The following is a 16851-nucleotide window of genomic DNA, read 5'->3' as shown; positions in this document are numbered from 1 at the left end:
AGGAGACAAAGAGACAGAGAGTGGGGACTGAGGAGCATGTGGGGAGACTGAGGGAAATATGGGGAGGAAGACTTGGAGTTAATGAAATTGCCCTACTTTTTATAAATAGTTCAGGGAAATAAGTCAGGGTGGTGAGGGGCCACTGGACTGGTCTCCAGGATGCAGCAGAAATGCAGGCACAAGACCTGCCGGAGCTGAGCAAGGACACAATCGAGAGGGAGTTGTGTCCGCTGGAGGGAGAACGCCAAGAGCTGGAGCACACTGAGCACGCGCCGCAAGCCAGCACCCACCTGCCTCATCCATTTACCCTCCCAGTGGGCCTGGGACATGGGGCAGTTGCCAGCCTCATCTCACAGATGGGGAACTGAGGCTCAGAGAAGCCAACTTCCAAACCCATGGTGGCCCAGCAGTGAGCTGGAAGCTGAAGCCAGCGTCTCCGTCTAGAGACAAAGCCCCTGCTGGCGAGGCTGTGCCTGCCCCACTTCTCACCTGTGCCACAGGTGACTGTGCACTTGGTCCAGGGCCCATAGTGCCAGGAGAACTCGGCGGCAGGACCTCGCCATGGCCGTCTGCCTCCCTGTGGATGGTGTACTCGTAGCGCACCCCGGGGTGGTTCTCCTGGAACAGCAGCTGGGTGGGCAGGCAGGAGCCTGTGAGCATGAGGTGTCTTCTCTATCCACCCAGTCCTAAAGGAGCCGACCCCAGCCACCTCTGTGAACTGCAGCTACACCACTGGGCCATTTTAAAGATAGGGAAACCAAGGTAGAGGCCACAGCAGGAGGGCCTGGCTCAGAGCCAGGCTCTGTGACTGACCCAGGGCTCACTCCTCTAGGACGAGACCTGCCATCGGGGGTGCTGGGCCTGGGGACTGCGCCTCCGCTCCCCCACCCTGGGCCTCATGAGGCAGGCACCTGGATCCAGACAGGCTCGTTGGTGGGACCCGGGGACGTGAGGTTCTCCCAGTTGCCCCTGCGTGCATATGTGAAGGTGGTCCCTGCCACCTGGTAGTCCCCGTTCCACTGGATGGTCCAGCCACCATTGAGGAAGTACTTCTCCGGGTCCTCGCTCCGCAGCGCCAGGACGTTGGCAGCTTTGGCCACTTCCTGGATGCGGATCTCGCGTGCGCCGGCTGGGATCAGCCCCACATCCACATACCCTGTCAGCCAAGGGTTGTGCGTAGGTTGTGCCCGGGGTGAGAAGGTTGCTTATCCCCCACCCGCTTCCCTCATGTCTCTCCCCACTTGCCTCCTCCTGCTGATGCCAAAGATTTCGCCATTAGCTTTAAAGTCTGAGCTCCCAAAATTGCTCAGATGTGTCGTGGGTCACCAAAACGTAAACTGGTCTCATCATAAGGCTGGATCCATCCCCTACACTAATTCTCTTTCTAAAAAAACCAAAGTGCCCAGGCCTTTCTCCTGGGACACCCTCCTCATCCCCACACAGCCTGCTTTTATTCATTCACTTCCGTCACACCCGTCACATGCCAGGCACTACTCTCAGCACTTGTGTAAGCTCATGGGTAACGGCCCTATAGCCTAGGTACTATTGTTATCCCCATGTTACAGATGAGCAGAATGAGGCAGACAGGGATAGTAACGTGCATGAGCGTCCTGCTGGGATATGAGCAGCCTCCAGGGCCAGTGCTTTATCCACCACATTGCACTGGGATGAAATCTAAGCTTCTCAGCCTGGCATTCAAGGCCCCATAGCTGGTCCTGCCTTCTCTTCTTGCCTCCAGGCTCTGGCACAAGCTCTTCCTCCATTTGGAAGGCCCCTTCCATCACTTTTTTTTTTTTTTTTTTGAGACGGAGTCTCGCTCTGTCGCCCAGGCTGGAGTGCAGTGGCCGGATCTCAGCTCACTGCAAGCTCCGCCTCCCAGGTTTACGCCATTCTCCTGCCTCGGGCTCCCAAGTAGCTGGGACTACAGGCGCCAGCCACCTCACCCGGCTAGCTTTTTGTATTTTTTAGTAGAGACGGGGTTTCACCGTGTTAGCCAGGATAGTCTCGAACTCCTGACCTCGTGATCCGCCCGTCTCGGCCTCCCAAAGTGCTGGGATTACAGGCTTGAGCCACCGCGCCCGGCAATCACTTCTGAGTTTTATGATTCAGCTCAACTTCCACCTCCTATAGGAAACTTTCCCTGACTTCCCCAGGCCAGGACCTTCTTCCTCGGTGCTCCCATAACCCTCTGGGCCTCCCTCCACTGCACTGGTCACACCAGAAGCTTCTGCCCCCTGCAGGACTGAGCGCTTCGCCTGCATGTCCCCATCACCTAGCACACAGTCAGTATTTGAGCAATGCGTGCAAAACAGACCGGAGGTGAGGGCACAGAGCTGGGAGTCTCAGAAGCTTCAGGAGGAGACTACCATTCTTTGAAAGGCCCAGGGGCCACACACAAGCCGGGTTGGCCCTGCCTGGGGTCTCTGGGACAGGAGGACTCCCCATGGGGACAGGTCTCTGCACGTGGGCCAGGGGTCTCCTGACTCCTGCAAGAATTCCACCCCAGCAAGGCTTCCCTGCTTAGCCATCTCCTGGCTGGGTGGGGACCACGAGGCCAAGGACAGGGGCCCAGGGGAGATGGGGAGGGGGCCACCAGGTGAAGAGCACATCCCTCCCCCACAGCGGTCCCACCCCATACCCAGGCCCTCAGCCTCTTCGAAGGTCCCACTTACGGTGTGGCAGGTGGAGCCGTTGCCGTGGCACACACCACAGCGATCCTCCATAGCACCGGAGTCAATCTCAAAGTCACAGCCCACGTTCTGCAACACACAAGGAGGGGAGGCTCCTGGTGCTGGCGGCCAGCCCTCTGTGGCCCCAGCCCCGGGGGCCAGCCAGGCTCAGGAGGAGAAAGCTGGGAGTGGGGGTCAGGAGGCCTCTGTCTGGTCCTGCCCCACCCCAGCTGTGCCTCTGACCCAGGTGAACTTCTCTACCTCCCTGAGCCTCAGTTTTCTCAGATGTGAGATGGGGAGACCCACCCCTCGCTTAAAGGCATGTCGTGAGCATCACATGAGACAAGAGAAGGAAAAAGTTCTGCAAAGGCCGCGGGCAGGCAGGGGATCTGACGCGCCACAGGCTCCTGACCAGCGCGCGCAGGGAATTTCAACGTCAAAGGCACTGGGGGTTGGCACCTCCCTGCTGGTCCTCCTCGGAGCCCAGGCCTTGATACCTCAGAGGCTTAGAGGGCAAGAAGCAGGGACAAGTAGGTGGCTGGGGACATAGGCAAAGAGGAGAGGCCATCGTTGTTATTAAAAATAAGAACAGAAATTGTTACCAAATACTGAGCACTATTCTTCGGGGCTCAGAGCCCTTCATGTCACCTGGGCCACCTCATTTAACCCCTTCTGTCAGGGAGCAAACCACTGCCTGGGGTCAGCCAGCCAACAAGAGGTCAAGTCACCGTCTGGGCTTTGGTTTCCTGGCTGGGGCGGTGCTGGTGCAGGCATCCAAGGAGATGCAGGGGGCGAGGCCTGACTGGGAGGGATCCCCAGTGCCAGGAGGCATAGTAGGGGCTTTGCCTTAGAGGTCATAGAGGGTAGGGGCTGGAAGCCCAAAGGTAGATCATGAGGAGGGTGGCCTGAGGAGGACCAGGAGGGACCCAGGAGAGAGCCTGGGGCCCACCAGTGGGGCTGGGGGCAGCCAGTGCTGGGAGAGCCTCTTCTAACCAGGCACACCTTACAGATGCCATTGATGCAGAGGTCCCTGCTGGCCCGGACCCGGTAGCAGGGGGTGCCATCGACCACAGCGTCCCGCAGCTTCTTGGCAAAGTACTCATTCGAGGGCCGGCAGTGCAGCTCGCAGGGGTTCACTGGGGACCCAAGTAGAAGAGCCATCAGCAACAGCTGGGGCAGGAGTGTGGAGGCCACCAGGAAGAGGAAGACCCCTCTGTGACACACATCCGTAGCAGGCTAGAGGCTCCCAAGCAGCACCAACATGCTGGAGGCTCTGGCTGGGCTGGTAGCTATCTGCAAGGCTGCAGACTGGAGAGCTAGGGGTGAGCAGCAGCCCCAGGGAACATTGGGAGCAGCCCAGGCTTGGGGTGGAGACTGGGCCTCCTGCTTGCATCATAAGGTAACCTTGGACCTACACACCCCCAGCCCTGTGAGCCTCAGTGTCTCCATGGGAGGCAGCACTCACCATCATTGACCACGGGCACCCATGTGTGCAGTTGGCCCTCGTAGAGCGTAACATCAAAGTGGCTGCACTGGATGTGGCGGAAAGAGGGGCGGCCAGCGGGGCAGGCCTGTAGGTTGCAGAGGCGGAAGCGCTTCCGCTCACCCACACAGTATCTGCCTTTGTATTTGGGCCTGACCGGGGTGTGCCCCAGTGAGGGACTGGTGAATACTACTGCATGGCCACAGCCCAGAGCGAGCGGCTTCCTCCTGCACCCACACCCTGAGATCCCTGCTGCCCAGCTTTGTGCACGCTGTTCTCCTCCCTTGGGCTGCCCACCCTCTGGCCCAGACACACCCTCCCTGTTTGTAAGGACCTGCGGGGAGGCGGCAGTAGGAAGCCTGAACTCTGCCCCCAGCCTGCTGTGTGATCGGGGGCAAATCTTCAGCCACCCTCTGGTCCTCAGTTTCCTCCTGTATAAAGTGAGGTTGGGGCTGCCTCTGCAGAGAGCTGTTGAGAAGCTGGGACAAGCCATAGGCATGACTGGCACTGGCTAGAGGGACTGCTCCGAGTCTCCGACCCATGACACCAGCATCCTAACGAGCCCTTGAGTCCTCAGCCTCCCTCCTGGTGGCAGTACCCCCAGCCCGAGTCTAAAGGAGGCACCCAGGGCCCCAGCCAGCTGAGAGGTCTGACCGAGCACAGCTCCTGAAACCCTCTGCATCTAAGCCAGGGTCGCTGGCCCCCACCCAGCTCAGACCTGGAGGCCAGGAGGCAGGAGGGCCACAGGCCAGTCTTGGGTAAGCACAGGGTCCTGGGTGGGGCTGGCTGTGAACCCCATGCCTGCCCCGGGTGGCCTCCTGAAGTGAAGATTTGCCAAGTAGTGCCTCAAGTCTACAGTACCACTGGCCTCTGCGTCAGCAGATCTTCACACCCCACTGTTTAGACAGGGAAACAGAGGCCCAGAGAGGTGAAGTCACCTCACCTCAGGCCACCCCTTCAGTGCTGGCCCATCTTCCCAGCTGCCCCCAGTCTCATCTCAGACCCTTGTGCCTCTGAGGCCACCAAGCCCCTCCCGCTGAGTTCCCACTACAGACGAGCTGCAAAACTGAGGGCCTGGCCTGCGTAAACTGCATTTGCCCCCGACTACAACTTTACTGGATGGGCACTGCTGTTATATAGACGGGGAAACGGAGGCCCAGAGAAGGGGTGAACAGAGGATTCGAACCCAGAGCCATCTAAGGTCCAGGGCCCATGCTCTTCGCCACTGCTCTCTCCTGCCTCCTTCCAGCCAGCAGCTGCTTTGCCATGTGGCCTCTGATGAGTCTCTCCAGTCTCTGGGCCTCAGTGTCCCCCTCTCTGGAAAGGGGTCAGTAGTAGGGACCCTGTCAGCCCCCAGAACACTCCTTGAAAGTGACCCACGGTGGCCTGGACACTCGGACTGACCATTATGAGGATACTTCTAAGAGCCAGGGGCTGGGACAGAGCCAAGCTCCTGCAATCAGCTGACTGCTTGGGTCCCTCTGTCCCATTGCCCAGGGCACCCTGGGCCCCACACTCACGTAGGCTGCGTGCACTGCCGCTCGGCGCTCTGTACGCCCACGCCACAGCTCCGTGAGCAGATGGACCAGGCGCTCCAGCCAGACCAGCCACCATCCACGGCCTCGGGCCGGAAGCCCACGGGTACGCACTCCCCATTGAGACACCACTACCGAGACAGATGGAGGTAGAGCCACCCCACCCCCCAGCCTATCAGTCATCCTCACCCTAGTGAGAACAAGGTGGGTGGGAAGGCTGCGAAAGGCACAGAGGGGAAGGATGGAAGGTGAGAGAGACCCCCTCACAATCATCACAATCATCAAAATCATCTGTGACCCAGGCCGCAGGGAGGAGCTGAGCAGGGAGTAAAACAGCCCACGTGCTGACTCAGCTGAAGACACCCTGGGGAATCATGGAATCAAGCCCTGGCCCCAATGCCTCCGCTTTGCAGATGGGGCCTTGGGCTGTAGAGAGTGCGGGGCTCTGCTAGGAGCACAAGCAAGACTGTGAGCCGGGGCTGACCCCAGGGCCCGGTCACAGCAGGTCTGTCCTCTCCAACACCCACCGCCGGGACTGGGACATCCTCTACCTTATTCTCCCCACACCGGGTGCCGTCCACGGCTGCATCCAGCTTGGAGTGACAGGTGGTCCCCACAGAGCACCAGAGTGTGTGGCAGACATTCTGCAAGGAGGAGGGCGTGGGCCATACCCTCACCCCCTCCCAGCGCCACCACCCACCCTGCCCCCTCCCTGTCTCCAAGGGTCCCCTGGGCACCCCTCCACATGGCAGGGGCCCACAGACCCCCAGAGGTCCCTTCTTGTGTGTCTGCTCCCACCTTCCTCCCCGGACCATGTGGTGGTGTGGGGCGCCTGGGGCTGCACTCCTCAGAGCGGTCCCCAGCTGTCCCCACCTCTCCCGGCCCAGCCCCTCCTCTGGAAACACTCCCGTTAGAAGATCACTTCAGGCAATCTTCTCCAGGATAAACAGACCCTCCCCACTGGGGTCCCTTTTCCCTCTTATGAGCCAGCTCCAGAGAGGCTAAGAGACTTGCCCGAAGCGTCACAGTTGGTCCATGGTTGACCCAGAAATCAGAGCGGGGTCTGTGGCCGCCCATCCCTGGCCTCTCCCACAGGCCACGTGACGTCTCACAGTATCACTCGGGGGCGCAGCCCAGGCCAGGTGAGGTTACTCCCAGGCTGGCATCCACGCGCTGGTGAGAGCTGTCCCCTGAGCCCTCCTGCTGGGTCCCCACACCCCCCCACCCACACCCGCCCCACTCACATCCATGTCCTCGCAGAAGGCAGAGTAGGCCCCATACTGGAGGCGGCACTGGTGGCTGACATCATAGAGGACGCCAGGCGGCACCGAGGGGAAGTCGACAATGTCTTTGGCAGGAAGGTCATCCAGGCACGGGCCCCACCCACAGCTAGAGGATGGAGGGGGCGCAGCCTGTGAGACCCATCGGAGAAGCCTCGGTGGGGCCGGTGGGGCCGGGAGAGGAGGAGAGGTGGGAGGGGCACAGAGCCCTACAGCTGTAGGAAACTCCAGCCTCCCCGCTCGGTTCAGCTGATCCTCCAACCACAGCCAGCAGCACAGGCCCTCCCGGCCTCTCTCATCTCACCTCCTGGGCACTCCAGCTGGCTAAACAACCCCAACCCCAATCCCAGCCCTCTGCACACGCTGCCAGGGCCCTTCCCTCAGAAGGCCTCCTGGACCGCCAAGCCCTCATGTGGCGCTGCTCTCTGACCCTGCAGCGTCCGTCCCTGAGCCCAGACCCTGGAGCCAGGCCCGACAAGGATCCAGAGAACATCACATCACAGTTGACAAAACAGAGCCTCCGATGGCCCCGCCCAGGCAGAGACCTCGGGTCATCTGTGGAAGGGCGAGGTCTGGAAAGCAGCCACCCCCGGGAGAGAGCCCAGGGCAGCCGTGCCTGTCCCGTTTCCCCCACCCCCTGACAGGACTGGCCTCCAGCCTCTGTCATATACCCTATCTACTCCGGCCTTCCTCCAGCCAGCATTCCCTGGCAGCGGTGGTGGGGAAAATGGCAGACACGAGCAGGCGCCATCTGTGTCCACCACACACTTTTGCTGCTGCAGTGTGGCAAAGACAAGGCTGCCCAGACACAACACCACGAGGCAGGGAGCACGAAGGTGGGGAGCCTGGGGAGGGCGGCCCAGGCCCGGCTGGCACCCACTTCTGACCCTGCCTCACTCTGTACAGCCCTCGGCCATGCTATTGTTTCTGGGACCAGTGACCAGCCTGCTGCCCCTGCTGGACCTTAGGCGGACACCACTACGGCTTAGCAGCAGGAGTGCCCTAACCAGCATGCTGACCACCCTGCCTATGGCTCACTGCTGTCCTGGAGGAACTGGAGGAAGGTTTGGGGCCTTCTGGCGGCAGCAGTGGCTGGGGAGAATTGAGCCACGCAGACATGCAGGACTGGGGATGACCCAGGCAGCCACGGCTTGGGCAGAAGCAATGGAGGGAGGCAGGACCCATGGGACCTGGGGCCTCTAGCCAGGCAGGGGAGATGGGGAGGCACAAACCCTCCAATTCTCCAGTCTGGGTGGCCTCAGGGTAGGTGGTGCCAGGTCAGAGGGCCAGGATGAGCATACAGTCCTGACTGGGACAGGCAGGGGGTTGCACAGGGAAGAAGGGCAAAGGTGATGGATCCTGGAGTCCAGCAGGGAGAGAAAGAGACACTCCGAGATATGGAGAGGCTGGGAGAACATGAAAGGGTCTGGAAACAGGGCCAAGACCGCTGAAGGCAGGTGTGGAGAGGCTGGGAGGGTAGATCAGAGCATGGAATCCCCAAACCCAGATTTCAGAGAAGGGGGCCTGGCAGCTGGGAGACCCAGGGTGGGGTGGGTGGTCTGTGTGGTCTCCTAAGTCCCCTAGCCAGTGACAGGCCCCTGGCTCTGCCCAGAGCTGCAGAGAAGAAAGCCAAGGTGACCAGACTTCTACTGAGAACCCTGGAATCCTCCTGGAATCACCCAGACTGCCCATGCTGGCTGGAAACAGACCCTCGAACACGGGCGTTGGCAGATGAGCAGCTGCTGGATGCAGTTCTGGTGCCCAAGATGACCACGTGCCAGGCTGGTCCCGGGTACTGGGGGCATACCCTCTCATTTGCTCCTCACAACATCCCGGGCAGACTCTACCATCATCTCTCCTCATACACTCAGGGCCCATACGTCACTTCCCCTGGGTCACACAAGAGGGACATTATGGCCAGGATCTGAAGCCAGGCCCAGGCTGCCTGCACCAGGCTGTGTCTACTCACTAAGCTGCCCCCAGTGCAGGGCTCCTCCCATTCAGCTGCGAGCCTGGCCTCAAATACTTCACCCCAAATACAAGTTCAAAACCATGGCAGCCAAGGCCTAGCGGGGAGAAAGGAGTGTCCCAAGTGCTTCTGCAGCTTGGGGCTCCCTGAGTCTCCCTGTGCCTGCACCCGGGGCAGAGTGTCAGCAGGGGGTGGTGGGCTCAGCTGGCCCTGGGCTCCCTCCTTCCCGCTAGCATTCCGTGGCTCCAGGAGGTAGACTGGGGGCTCACCCATCCCAGCCAGGGGGTCCTCTGACCCCGTGGCTGAGGGGTCCAATGTGCCTCATCCCGGCACCAACAGTCCCTGGGCTACAGCCCAGCCCTTCTGTTTCCTGGCTGGCCCAGTGCTGACTCGTTGCTCATGTGGCTCCTGTGGGCCTGCTGCTGGGCAGCTGAAGCCACAACAACCTCTCAGCCCACCCAGGGTGTGTGGGAGAAGTCATGAGGCGACCCTCACAGAATCCACTGCCAGAATCAGGCCCAGGTGCTGTCTTGGGAGTCAGAAACCCAAGTTCTACTCTTTGCCTGGCTGTAGTTGCTGTGTGGCCTTGGGCCTTCACGTCCTCATCTGCAAGAAGCTGATCCCAAGCTACAGGGGTATAAATAGCAGTGTCTTCTTGGGAAAAATCACACAGGTGGCCGGCAGCCAGCCCTTCCTTCCTCTGGCAGGCTCACCGCCAGCTCCTCTGCACTGCCGACACACCCGGATCCCCAAACCCGTCAGCCCTTCCCCTCCACGCCCCTCCTTAAGCTAATTATGGCGGGGCTGGGCAGTCCCACAAGAGGTCAGAGCAGACAGTAGGTGACTCTGATCAGAAACCTCACTCTCACCTCGAGACTGCAAAGAGCTGCCCACCACTGGCAGGAGAGACCTGTGGGCCCACTCCCCTGGCCATCCCTGGGATCTGGTCATGGAGTCACTGAATGGGGGGTCCATGGGGTGAAGTGAAAGACCCCACATGTGACCCAGCCTGTCTCTCTCCCTGTAGAAATGCTGGCTTCGAGGAAAGCAGGGACCAGGGCCTCCCCTTCTCCCACCCAAGTCCAAGTTGACACCAATGAAATGCTGTGACCTCTGCCCAGGGTCCCTTAAAGCACCTGTCAGCCCAGAAAGGATCTTAGAGTTCTTCAGGTCAACCCTCTTGGACAAGCTCCAGATGCTACCCTACAGCACCCCCTCCCCGCCACCTCCTCAGGGTTCTTCTGCCCCACCCTACACTCACGTGGCCCCGGCCTCTGCCCAGCCTGCCCTCCACTTGGCACCCTTCTTCCTCGGGGTGGAAGTCAGCCTTTAGAGGGCAGGCTCCTTCTCCGAGTCACTGTTCCTGACCCCAGGAGGGCTTGGTGCCCCTCTCCCCAGTCCTACAGCGCACGAGGACTGCGTGCCTCAGTGCCAATCATCCCCAACTGTCATCTGTCCATCTCCCCCTGGTGTGAGGACCTGCAGGACAGGCACCTGGAGGTCTGTCTCCTTTACCACGGTCCCCACACACAGGGCCTGATGGACATGGAGTCTGTGGACACAGCAAGAACGAGTCTGGATTCAGCCCTGTGGGTCTACCTGGCTGGATAAGCATCTACGCGCAGGAAGCCAAGGGGCTTCAGGACCAGCCAGGATGAGGGGGTTGTCTGTGAGTGCCTCTGAGATGCCCCCAAGTCCTGGAAACACTGCCTGACCATTTGGCACTTCGGTGAATCTCACTCATTCTGTCCCCCAACCGGCTTGGGTGGGGCCCATCCTCTCTCTCCTGTCCCACCCCCAGCAAGGAGACCAAAGGCTGCAGGCTGGGAGACAGGCTGCTGCCACCCTCCCCACCTCCGCACACCCTCTTCCTTCCACCTCCTGGGCCTTGGGAGGGCCCTGCTGCCTGACTCCCAGGATGCAAAGGTGAAAGTGTGAAAGGACCTTGGGAAGATGGGGTTCTTTTTCCTCCCAAACACCCCTCCACTGGTGAGGCATGGATTGCTCTGCTTCTGTCTGGCTCACGCCAGTGCCAAGGCTCTGGGAGGCCACGGCTGGCTCTGACTCTCACCCTGTCCTCCCCCCCTCACCCCAGGCCCCGAGCCAAGTCCCTCAAGCATGCCAGCAGCTGAATGAGGACAGAGACTTGTCTGTCTGTCTGTCCTAGAGCCAGGGTGTTGGGCGGCACCCTGGGTGGGGGCAGCTGGGAACAAGCCCTGGGGGTGCTGTGGCGGCAGCTACTATTCTGATTTTCTGAAGCCATTCTCTCATTCTCTGCCTCTCTCTGGGGACGGAGACACACCCTCCTCTCCACCTTCAGGCCACTTGCCTGGTTCAAGTCCATCCCATCTATCACTTGGTAACAGTGGAAGGAATAGTAGTGAGTGTGTGTGAAATGCTTACTGCGTGGCAGGCGCAGTGCTCAGCACTGCACGTGTTTTCTCACTTATTCCTCATATCACATGCACAAGGCCGTCCCATCATGATGTCCATTTTTTGAGGCTTAAGGGATAATATAACTTGTCTGCCAACACAGGTAGAAGCCTGGGCCACAATCTAGGTTCTTTTTTTTTCCAAGACAGTCTTACTCTGTTGCCCAAGCTGAACTGCCGTGGCATGATCTTGGTTCACTGCAATCTCCACCTCCCAGGTTCAAGCAGTTATCCTGCCTCAGCCTCCCGAGTAGCTGGGATTATAGGCATGCACCACCATGTCCAGCTAAATTTTGTATTTTTAGTAGAGATGGGGTTTTACCATGTTGGCCAGGCTGGTCTCAAACTTCTGACCTCAAGGGATCCGCCTGCCTCAGTCTCCCAAAGTGCTGGGATTACAGGTGTGAGCCACCATGCTGAGCCAGTCTAGGTCCTTAACTACCAAACAAAACTCTTCTCTGCTTCCAATCCCACTCCCCACCCTAGTAATCCCTCTACCACTGGAGGCCAGCATCCTTGCTCTAACATCCCTAATGGACCTGGTCACATCCCTGCTTAAACCCCACAGTGAGTGGACTTCTAGAAAAACATGGCACATTGAGCAGACAGATTTATTGCTGCTCCTTTCCAAAACTCCACTCTGATGACAGTAGAGGAAACAAACAAGGCATAAATCCATAAGGGGTGACGATGGATAATGAAGGATGTCAACAAGATTCTGGAAGCTGGGAAGCAGATGGCCGGGCAGTAGCTGACTTGGTAGAGTGATGAAAACTGAGAGCCAAATGCCTGCAGGGAGGAACCACCCAGAAGGAGAAGCCCGGAAAGGCCTGTTTCCAGGGACCCCTCAAGGCCTTAGGGCCAGGAGGGCTGAGGACAGTAGGGCTGAAAGTCTGTAAGAACTGATCAGACCCTAGATCCCCTCCCAAACCCTGTGTAGCCAAGTGACGGCCACCTGTCCACCCAGCAGAGGGCCGGGGATCACTCCCTGGAGAGGGTGAACCAAGAGGCTCTGGCCCAGCAACACTGGGCATAGATGAAGACCCAAGGCAGAAGGACCTACAGAGAAAAGAGGACAAGCAAAAGTCTACACATCAAAGGGTAAGAAACACGCCAAGCCGGAATGCTGCAGCCTGACATACAGTCTCCCAAGAAAAGTCTAGAGGATTCTTCTCTGGGGAAACTGAATCACTCAGAAAAATGACCTCAGATACTGACATTAGAGGATCTCCCCAAAACAGCCCTATCCGAACCAGTCCTTCTGCAGTGACTTGGAAAAGTCCTGCCTAAGTCCACAAACTGCCCAATTGGTGTCTCTGCATCTCCTTGCTATATATGAAATACTGCCAATGCATTTTTAAAAAACTTTTTTTTGAGACAGAGTTTCTGTTGCCCAGGCTGGAGTACAATGGTGCAATCTCGGTTCACTGCAGCTTCCGCCTCCCGGGTTCAAGCGATTCTCCTGCCTCAGCTTTCTGAGCAGCTGCGATTACAGACACCAGTCACCGCACTTGGTTAATATTTTGTATTTTTTTTAGTAGAGATACAGTTTCACCATGTTGGCCAGGCTGGCCTGCCTCAGCCTCCCAAAGTGCTGGGATTACAGGCATGAGCCACTGCACCTGGCCAAGAAAACTGTTAACATGAAAAAATATTTTTTAAAAATAACCCAAAGGAAAGAAAAACATTTCAGGGAACAGAAGAAAAAAGTCAAATCCATGTAAGTAATAACCTCACAGAGATAAGAGAACTTACTGTACCCATGAAACAAGAATAGGATCAAAACGTGCACAGGTTGAGCATGTCCAATCCCAAAATCCAAATGCTCCAAAATCCAAAACTTTTGAGCACTAACATGATGCTCAGAGGAAATGCTCTTTGGAGCACTTCAGATTTTGGGCTTTCAGACTGGGGATCCTGAACTGCTAAGTATAATGCAAATACCACTCACCCCCAAAAAATCCAGAATCTGAAACACTTCTGGTCCCAAGTATTTCAGATACAAGACACTTAATGTGTATTTAGTGAATGAAAAAGTTCAAGAAATTAAAAGTAAAATGAAAAAATAAAAAATTTAATAGTATTGTAAAGTAAAGATGAATCAGATACCTCCTGGAAAATAGAAAGAGATGGCTGGGCACGCTGGCTCATGCCTATAATCCCAGAGCATTGGGAGGCTGAGGGAGGAGTCCAGGAGTTCAAGTCCAGCCTGAGCAACGTGGCAAAACCCCATCTCTATGAAAAATTAAAAAATTAGCTGAGTGTGGTGGGACACACCTGTAGTCCCAGCTACTTGGGATGCTGAGAGGCAGGAGGATCATTTGTGGCTGGGAAGTCGAGGCTGCAGTGAGCCATGATTGTGGCACTACACTCCAGTCTGGGCAACAAAGTGAGACCCTGTCTCAAAAAAAAAAAAAAAGAAAAGAAAAGAAAAGAAAGAATAGAGAAGAAAATAGAGATGAAAAAGTATAAAATGTTTAAAAATAAGAAAGCAAGAGAGTAGCTGCATATGAAGGATTCCAGAAAGAGAAAATGTAAGAAAGTTATCAAATAAATAATACGACAACAGTTCAAGAACTGAAGGGCACAAGTTTCTGGATTAAAACAGTCCAATGAGTGCTACCTCAAATTAAAATAGACCAAGGCATATATTGTAAATTTAAAATCACCAAAAAGAGAGAGAGAGAGAGTCCTAAAAGCTTCCAGATTTTTTAAAAGGTCACATTCAAATCAGAATGGGATGGGACCTCTTCAGAGCAATGTTGGAAACCAGAAGACAACAGAAAAATGCCTCCAACATTCTGAAGAAGAGTCACTTTCAACCCAGAAGTTGATATCAATCAAGATATCAATCAGATGTGAGGGAAGAATAAAGACACTGAGACAGGCAAACCGTTTACCTCCATGCACTCTTTCTCAGAAAGCTACTTGAGGATGTGCTCCACCAAAACAAACAAAGAAAAAATACCTCCCCCCAAAAAAGTACCATGGGATCCAAGAAACAGGAAGACCCTCCATGAATATTTTGGGGCAGGCCTAGAAAGCATCTAGTCTAAACTGGAGGACAGAGGGAAGTTGGAAGGAAGGTCCAGGAAAGAAGGGAACTGCTGTATTATCTGGTAGGGATTACCTTTGGAAAAACTGGATTAAGAGACATCTTATAAAACTGCTAAAGGATCTGGAAGGCCTGGAGAAGCAATGAAAACCAAGCACATAAAAAACTTGTTCTTAAAAAGAAATGCCATCTAGATGGGGTGTGGTGGCTCACACCTGTCATCCCAGCACTTTCGGAGGCCAAGGTGGTGAATCACTTGAAGTCAGGAGTTCAAGACCAGCCTGGCCAACATGGGAACCCTGTCTCTACTAAAAATACAAACATTAGCTGGGTGGGGTGGCAGGTGCCTGTAATCCCAGCTACTTGGGAAGCTGAGGCATGGGAATCACTTGAACCTGGGAAGCAGAGGCTGCAGTGAGCCGAGACTGCACCACTGCACTCTAATTGGGGCAACAGAGTAAGACACTAAAAAAAAAAAAAATGCCATCTTATTACAACACTTAGTTCAGCCATCAAGATTTACAGCCATAATAATGAAAACACAGAATATGGACTTAATCCAAATATGTTAACACTAAATTGGGATGAAAGGTGAGGGGACAAATGTATGTACAGGAAGTGATGCAAGGGTGCTAAATCCCAACCTTTCAGATAATATTGAAACTGGAAAATCAATAAAAGAGAGTCTAGCAATGCTTTTTGGAAATAGAAAAGTAAATACAAGAAAAAGCTAAAAGTGTTAAGTTTGAAGGTGGTTGCCTAGAAAAAAGCAATGGAGGGTGGGGAGAAGTGGGGCAGGTGTACAATGCTCTGCTGTTGCCATCTTCTATTCTTTTTTTGAGATGGAGGTTTTTTTGCTCTTGTTGCCCAGGCTGGAGTACAGTGGTTGCGATCTTGGCTCACTGCAGCCTCTGCCTCCAGGGTTCAAGCAATTCTTCTGCCTCAGGCTCCTGAACAGCTGGGATTACAGGTGTCTGCCACCATGCCCAACTGATTTTTTGTATTTTTAGTAGAGAGGGGGTTTCACCATGTTGGCCAGGCTGGTCTCAAACTCCTGATCTCAGGTGATCCACCCACCTCGGCCTCCCAAAGAAATGGGATTACAGGCATGAGCCACTGCACCTAGCCTGCCAGCTTGAATTCTTCGTATCTTTGACCTTGCTCCTTGTAAGCAAGGTCTATTTATTTTATTACTATTATTTTGTTGAGACTTCTCAGTTTGCTGTTTGTTTTCTGCTATAGAAATTTGAAGTTTTTAAGCAATCAAATTTGTTAATCTTGTCTTTTTGTAGCATCTGAGTGTTGTGTTAGAAAATCCTCTGCACCACTCCAAAGAAGTGAAAGTCCCGTTTTTCACTTATAATTAACCTCTTTAATCCAAATATAGAGATGCAAAGTGACGTTTAGCTAGTGAATCTTATCCAGTACCCTGGAAGCATCTTTATCAGTCTAGACTGACCACATGCAAACAGCACCACCTCCATGCCAGCCTGAGAAGTCTGCACTAAGCCCCTGGATACAGAAATCCAGGCCACAACCCCTCCAGTGATTTTCTGGGGGTGACATTTTATTAACAAAGATGGGTTTCCCTACATGTCCATCTTTACCAGGAATGGAAATTTACACAAAAGAGAAAAGATGCAGGGGAGGGTGGGGATGCACAGCTGGAACTTTCCAGCAGCCCAAGGGTTCATTTACCTGTCTGTTCCTAACACATGTCAACTCTTGACCAAAAGAACTGGCACTAGCTTTTCATGAAGAGTCCTAGAGAAGCTGTCTCCTCTGTGTTTGATTCTGGGAAGCTGGTCCTTGCCAGTGTCAACTATCCTACATGAGACAGAAAGGAAGTCACACTTAAGACCAATATATGGCATGATGATCCTACTGAGAAGGGCCCTGGTAGTTGAAGCAGTACCCTAAGACCAGCCTGCCACAGTGAGGCAAGCCTGGAAACAAAGCCAAGTTCAAGGTTGCTCCCCCAAGACATTCCTTTCTCTATTGGCCAAACCACAGGGGTGAGAGAGGCTCGGTTCCACCAGGAAGCATTCTTGGTTAAAAGCTTGAGAACTAATCTAGCTAACTTAAGTAAAGGGCACTTATTGACAGACTGTCAGGGAACTGACAGGCTAGAAGGGAGCTGATGGATCAGGCTTGAGAACAGTTAAGAACCGAGAAACAAAGAGGAAGGCCCCAAGAACCACAACAGTCTCTTAACAGAAACGGTTCAGCCTGCCCACCCCACGACCTCTGGTGGTACTACAGCCATCTCTGTTTCCCCGCCTTTCCCACTCAAATTTCCACGTGCAAGGAAAGAGCATTTGGTTGGCTGAGTCTAAGTCACATGCACACTCCCTGGCTGCAGCAGGGTGAGAGAGGATCCGATCTGGCTCCTAGCTTTTGTTACTAAGACCCCACACAAAGGCAGATT

The 16851-nt window shown here is 55.3% G+C and overlaps 1 pseudogene; it reads right to left on the bottom strand.

Annotated features, from left to right (window-relative positions):
* Positions 1-42: 42 nt before the first annotated feature.
* LOC113220476 lies at positions 43-7884 on the bottom strand (annotated as a pseudogene).
* Positions 7885-16851: the final 8967 nt, after the last annotated feature.

This window comes from Piliocolobus tephrosceles, chromosome 6 (genome assembly GCF_002776525.5).
Source record: "Piliocolobus tephrosceles isolate RC106 chromosome 6, ASM277652v3, whole genome shotgun sequence".
Classification (NCBI taxonomy): Eukaryota; Metazoa; Chordata; class Mammalia; order Primates; family Cercopithecidae; genus Piliocolobus; species Piliocolobus tephrosceles.
This window is presented reverse-complemented; position numbering and strand designations above follow the sequence as displayed.